Source organism: Tupaia chinensis, unplaced genomic scaffold (assembly GCF_000334495.1).
Source record: "Tupaia chinensis unplaced genomic scaffold, TupChi_1.0 Scaffold000077_1, whole genome shotgun sequence".
In the NCBI taxonomy this organism is placed as follows: Eukaryota; Metazoa; Chordata; class Mammalia; order Scandentia; family Tupaiidae; genus Tupaia; species Tupaia belangeri.
This window is the reverse complement of record NW_006159538.1, coordinates 5,338,306-5,345,115: the sequence shown is the minus strand read 5'-3', so window position 1 is coordinate 5,345,115 and position 6,810 is coordinate 5,338,306.

The following is a 6,810-nucleotide window of genomic DNA, read 5'->3' as shown; positions in this document are numbered from 1 at the left end:
TACACTGAATGTATTTCCAGGGAAAAAAACAATTCTACTTATAATAATAGAATCATATATTGGGGGCTATTAAGTTGTACAAAACACTTTGACTTTGACTTGGGAACTGAGAAATTTGAGTTCCAGCCCTGTCCCTGTCAATAACTGCATTTGTAAACTTGGGCATGTTATATTAATATTTCTTAGTTTTAGTTTTCTCATTTGTGAAGTGGTGAGTAATCCACAGGATTTGTTGTATGGAATTAAAAAATGTGTATAAAGTCTCTCGGGACCAGCAGTCGATGTAATGGCTATGTCACTGGACTCCCACGTAGTTGACTGTGGTTCGCATCACAGACCCGGTGGCTTAAACTCACACTGGGCACGTGTGCGTGCGTGCCCAAGATCCCGAGAGAAGAATGGAGGAGAAGGGATTGCCGTGTGATCATACTCCATGGGGGGCGATTTCTCGCTTTCTGTCTCTCTGTCTCTCTCTTGTCTGTCTGGTGAGCACAAGCGCCCTATGGCAAAAACCTCTCCAAAAAAAAAAAGTCTCTCGTTAGTGCCTAACATATAGTAGGTATCCAGTGACTAATTATTGGTGTACTCCCTTTCTCGCCGTTTTTCTCCATCTTCATGGGACTCAATTTCATCATCCATAAAAATCAGAATAGGAATAGACCAGGGGTTCTTGAAGTGTGTGTCCTAGATGAGTAACATCAGCATCACCCGGGAACTCGTTAGAAGTCTTGGGCCCCACCCTAAACCTACTGAATCAGAAACTCTGGGGACAGGGCTCAGAAATCTGTATTTCAAGTTTGACTTCAACAGCCAAACTCCCAGAGGGTCCCCAGAAGTCTTCACTTCCTCAAATTCATATTCTTGTTTAGTCTTGTCCCACCTTGTATCAGAATTGGTCTGTCTTATGGTAAAAGACATCAGCTATATAGATATCTCTTTGAAGATTAGATTACAAAATGCACCATGGCTTCTTGGTCATCTCTTGATTGCTTTCCTGGATCACTGGCTCGGGGAAAGCCAGCCTCCAGGCCTTTGGAAAACTAGGGTAGCTTTATGACAAAGCCTTCCTGGTAAGGAAGAGAGACCTCGCCTCCAGCCATATGAATGAGCCCTTTTGGAATCCATCCATCCTGAAGATGACTGCTGTCCTAACAAACACAATGGTTGTGACCGTTCTGAGGCCCTGAGCCAGAACTATTCTACTCAGCCACTTTTGGACATTTGATCCACCAAAACAATGAAAAATAAATGTTTGTAACGGTTAGTGTTGGGTGTCGATCTGACTGAACTAAGGAATACCTAGAAACCAGGCAAAGCATTACTCTGAGTGTGTTGATGGGGATGTTTTCTGAAGAGACTAACATTTGAGTCTAAGTGGACTAGATGTGGAAGATCTGCCCCCAGTGTAAGTGGCATGATCCAATCAAGACGCCCAGAGAAAATAAATAAGAAGACAAAGGAATCTCTTTTGAGAAGGAACAAGATAAACTTCTGTTTTGGACATCAGCACTCAAGACATATCTGCTGTTGAACTCTAGGATTTATACCAGTGGCCCTCTGGGTTCTCTGGATTTCAATCTTGGATTGTGAATTAAACCTTAGGCTTTCAGCCCCAAGCTGTGAGTTACATCAATGGTGTCCCTGTTTCTGAGGCCTTCAGATATGGCCTGAACCATGCTTCCAGAATCCCAGTATCTCCAGCTTGTAGGTGGCCTGTTTTGGCACTTCTCAGTTATCATAACCTCATGAGTTGATTCTCCTAGTAAATCCCTCTTGTATAGCTATACATATCCTGTTGGTTCTATCTCCCTAGAGAGCTCTGGCTAATACAATGTGTGTTATTTTTAAGTTGCCAGTTTTGGGAGTAATTTGTTACACAGCAATAGTTAACTAATACATAAGACCTCTAGGTGATGCTGATATACTCTTAAGTTTGTGTGCCACTGGGATAGATGCCTTGTAGGCTTCTTACTAGTTCAAAATTTTTGGAATTCTGTGGCCAGTGCTGGGAATTAAAAGTTGAGTAAGAAATGACTCCTCTCCTTGTACCAAATAAAAGGACATTAGGCCCTGGAGAGCTGGTTGCTGGTCTAGCTATCAAAATTCAAGGAAAACTTGGCAGAGCTAGGGAAATTCCAGAGAAGGACAACTAAGAGTTGCTACAGCTGAGCCCCTACCTGCCCATCAACTCTAAGACAAACAGGACTCTGTTGGAAAACTCAGAGATGATATTGCCAAAGTTCACAAAGTCACAAGGCATATAGGTAAGACTGTAGGCTCATTGTTCAAGTTCAGAGAAAGCAGACGTAACGCCAGCCAATGCAGTAGGAAGGGCCCAGACTCTAGAGTCAGCAGGAGTCGATTCTGCTCCATAGAATTTACTCACTTGGAGAAATTCAATCATCTCTCCCAGTCACCACTTTTTCATCTGGAGAAATGGGAGTGTGAACATTGCTTTGGTAACCTTACAATGAGAATTCACTTTAATCTCCTTAAAGAACATGTCCCAAACAGATTTTTGAGGAGCGATAACTATCATGAGGGATGAATACAAGAAAAGGTGGCTTTTTTGTGAATCCTATTTCAAGCATGTTATCTGTGTTTTCATATTGTTAGAGGTAATGTAAGCTGAATTCTTCAACTGGAGTTGATGTGGGTACCTAAGTGAATCTGTGAGTTAGTTTATAGCAGCCAATGAGGTAAATGACAGATGTGTGAGTCATGCTATATGTTATAGAGGTTGGCATTGCTGAGACCCAAAATCTCAGCCTCAGGCACCCTGTCTTTGGCACCCTCTCCCCCATTACAGAGTAGAGTCCTGAACCAATGGGTCCCCAGAGTGCCCAAGGGAGGAGCAGGACTTCCAATGACCCACCAGGCAGGTGACTGGGCATAGGGAGGATGGGATGATAGCACTCCCAAAACAATAGACGGATTTGCTGCTCCAGGCCTGCAAGTGTCCAGCCAGCCATCTGGAGAGTGGTTTTTCCCTCCTTCCAAAACTTGGGTTGGAATTGAGGATAGCTCTTCTAATCATCTATTCTGCCCCCCGCCCCCCTTACTGACAGTCATTGTCCCTAAACATAGACTCCAAGAAACATAGACTCCCTCTTGGATGTTACAATACACCAAAACGAAAACCTGCCCTCGGTTGCCAACAACCCCCTTCCCTTCAGAAACTATTAACAACATAAGTAATCACTCCAGAAAGGAGCGAGTCTGTGCCGCACCTTCCACTGCCTACCCACTCACAGCTATCCCCGCCACTTGCCTTAACTCTTTCCTGCCAGAAGGCTATTGATTGGGAAAATATTCTCATCTGGTTACGCGACTGTTGAAACTTGCCTGTAAAATAATGAGCCATTTGCGGCAGTGCCACAGCAGAAGGAATTAGTCGCTATTAAAATCGTGTTCAAGCCAGGGCGTCGCCAAGGTGCAGACATCTGGGGAAGCTGCCTGCAGGGCGTTGGCTCCTTAACAAAGACCTGAAGATGGCAGGCTCTTAGTGGGGTTTCTGAATTACGGACAGACGACTGAGGCTAGCGATCGTCTGAGACCACTCCAAACCACTTCGTGAGCAAAACCGCCCAGGTTCTCAAGGCTTTTCATTCACCAGAGCTAGAGAGGACTTGATGTAGACAGATAAAGCAGGGACTCTCCGAGCCAGGGATTGAGGCGGGAAGAGAGGAAGTGGAAGAAGTGCATGCACTGACCCATTTTTCACTTTCTCCACAATATGCAGCTGTTCATAAAGCCTTAACACTTCTCCAAATGGCAATTAGTACAGAATCGAGCGTGTTCCTGCTTGTCACGGAGAGTTGTAAATGGCTGTGGAGTCAGCCGTGTGTAAACGGTGGAGTGACGTGTGTGACGCACCCCAGCACAAGGCATGCCCACGGTTCTCGTTTTTGTCAAGTCTGGATCAGCCTGACGGAGGGGACTGTAGGCATGAATAATGCAGGCAGCCGAGGACCTGGAGTCTGTCCTGTTTGGGTTTGGGATGTATCTGAGCGCTGGGCCTCTGCTGCAGGTTGAGTCCTCCCAAGGCTAAAGTTCATTTGCCTTCTCTGACTCCAACCTGGCTAGGCTCTCCAGCGTGTCCTGCCTCAGCCTCCCATGTAGTGGGACCACCAGCGCATGCCGCTGCACCTGGTCTTTTAGGAAGGGCTGAGAATTGACGCTAGGCCTCCGTGTGGCTTTGAATGACCCGGCTGCAGTGTTCAGTGTGTGCCGCCATGGTTGGGCCAGACGTCTGTCTATCTATATCAATGTAAAAATTTGCCAGATGGCACATGCGTTCACCAGAAAGGGAGTGAGAGAGAGAGGGAAGGTGAGAAAGCACCTCCCGCAGGGGTTGGTCCACCACAATCCTTTCTCCATTTGTCCCTTTTACCGGGATTTCTGGGCATGCATGCACACATGCCAGTGTGTTTTTCCAGCCACCGGGTCCAGCATGTGCTGGCCACGTGAAATCCAGCCGCCTTCAGCACCACACCATGGACTGACCTGACATCAGTATTTTTAAAACTCCCCAACCGGTGCTCAGCCCAAGTGGAGCACTGCTGTTGCAAGCAGGTCCTCCCCGGACTAGTCCCCAAGTCACGGACTGCTACTCCCCACACCTAAGCTCTAACCTCACCAAAATCTCTCAGTCCACAAACACGCTCTGCCTCTCATCTCTCTGCCTTTGCATGGCATGCTCCCGCCACTGCCTGCAATCCCTTTCCTACCTGCTTGACCTGAAAAACTCCCAGAGGCTCATGGACACGCAGATCCAGGAAGGGCGTGCTCTCTCACGGCATCCCTCACCGTAGCTGTTCTCACACGGCGCTACAGCCGGCTTGTTTACCCCTTAGACCCCGAGCTCATTGGAAACTGAAAACTGATTCACCCCTGTGTCTCCAGTGCCTTTCAGTTGATTCTCAGCACACATGGGCTGAATGAGGGGGTAAGTTCATTAACAAATAAATGAGGCTTTGGTGAAGTGGTTGATGCCACGTGTTTCACCCATTCCTGCAACTCACTACATTATGCTAAGTATATTAATCACACATGCTCAGTTCTTTCTCTCTCAGACATTCCCATTTGTACCTCTGGGGTTACAGTGAATATGGAAACAAATGATAAAACAATACAATGCTGGAACCAGCAGGTGGTGTGGTGGTTGAGGTGCTGGATTCCTCCTACATGGTTCACCGTGGTTCAAATCCTGGACCTGGTGACTTGCTTTCTCGCTTTCTGTCCCTCTCTCTCTCTCTGTCCTCCTGGTAAGAACACATGGCCTATAACAGATTAACAGCAGCAGCAACAACAATAATAAATACAATTATATACATAATTAAAAGAGTTTTTCCATGGGGGGTGTATGCTCACCAGAGAGAGAAATGAGAAATCACCCTCCAGGAACGATGGTCACACCACAATTCCTTCTCCTTCATTCTCCTCATGGGATTTTGGGCACACATACACATGCTCCAGACATGATTTTTAAGCTACTAGGTCTGGGACTTGAACCATGGTTAGCCAAGTGGGAATCTAGCACCTTAACCATCATGTCACCTGCTGACCCCAAAACTGGCATTCTTTAAAACTGGGAAATACAGGGACCAGCAGTTAGCGTAATGGCTATGTCGCTGGACTCCCATGTAATCAACCACGGTTCGCGTCCCGGGTCGGTGGCTTAAAACTCACGCCGGGCGCGTGTGCATGTGTGCCCAAGATCCCAAGAGGAGAATGGAGGAGAAGGGATTGCGGCATGGCAATCCCCTTTGGGGGGTGATTTCTCGCTTTCTGTCTCTCTGTCTCTCTCTGTCTGGCGAGCGCACGCACCCTATAGCGAAAACCTCTCAAAGAAAAAAAAAAAAACAACAAAACTGGAAAATACAGGAATATACATAGAGGAAAATAGAAATTCCATTTAATCCCATCAATAAAAGAAAAGCCACTGTTTACTGTTAAGTTGTGTACTTTTTCTTCTATTTTTTTTCTATAAATATTTACAGCATAAGCAGGGCTTCACATATCTCTGTTTTCTGATATTTTACTAATATAACTGAAGCATTTCCCCATGCCACTTAAATGTCTTCATAAAAGCAAATGCAGTTGACATGTAGTACCCCATTTTGTGCGGGGAGCCACAACTTCTCGGCATTCCGGTATCGACGGCTCTTTGCATTGTCTCCGTGATGGTCGTAATGACCTTGAACGTCGTGCTTTGCACACATTTCCTCATAGTTCCTCCGCGTTTCCTTAGGCTAGATTTCTAGAAGTAGAAAGACTGGCTCGAAGAGTCTGACTATTTTAAGGCCATTGATAAATATTGCCGAATTGCTTTCCAAAACCTTCTAGTAATTTATAATGTAAGCAACATGAAAACATTCATCTCACCAGATTTTGGCCTGGCTTAACTGCATTATCAACAAAATGAGCATTGTAGGAGCAAAGGAGCAGTAGAGCTTTTTGGTGGGCAGTCCGTTAGAGATGATCTGTTCTAAATCCTGGGGCTTGGAAGTTTTAGCCCTTTGGGGACATTGGGGGGCAGGCTACGGTGAGAAACAGACCTCAATCCTCAGGGCTCCATCTATGAAGTTTGTTTCTTGTTGCAGTTTGCTAAAGGTTGGGTAACTGAGTATTTCCCATCTTCAAAGGATGGCTCAGAAACCCAGGAAGCTTCTGTCCTATCATTTTTTAAAAGTGATTTCTTTCTGCTTCACTTGCAGGAGGCGGGCCGGGCGCCAAGGCTTCGTCCGGCCGCGGGACGTCGCGGGCCCTTCCGGGCTCTGCGTGTCCCCCCGGGGCCCTGCTAAGCCG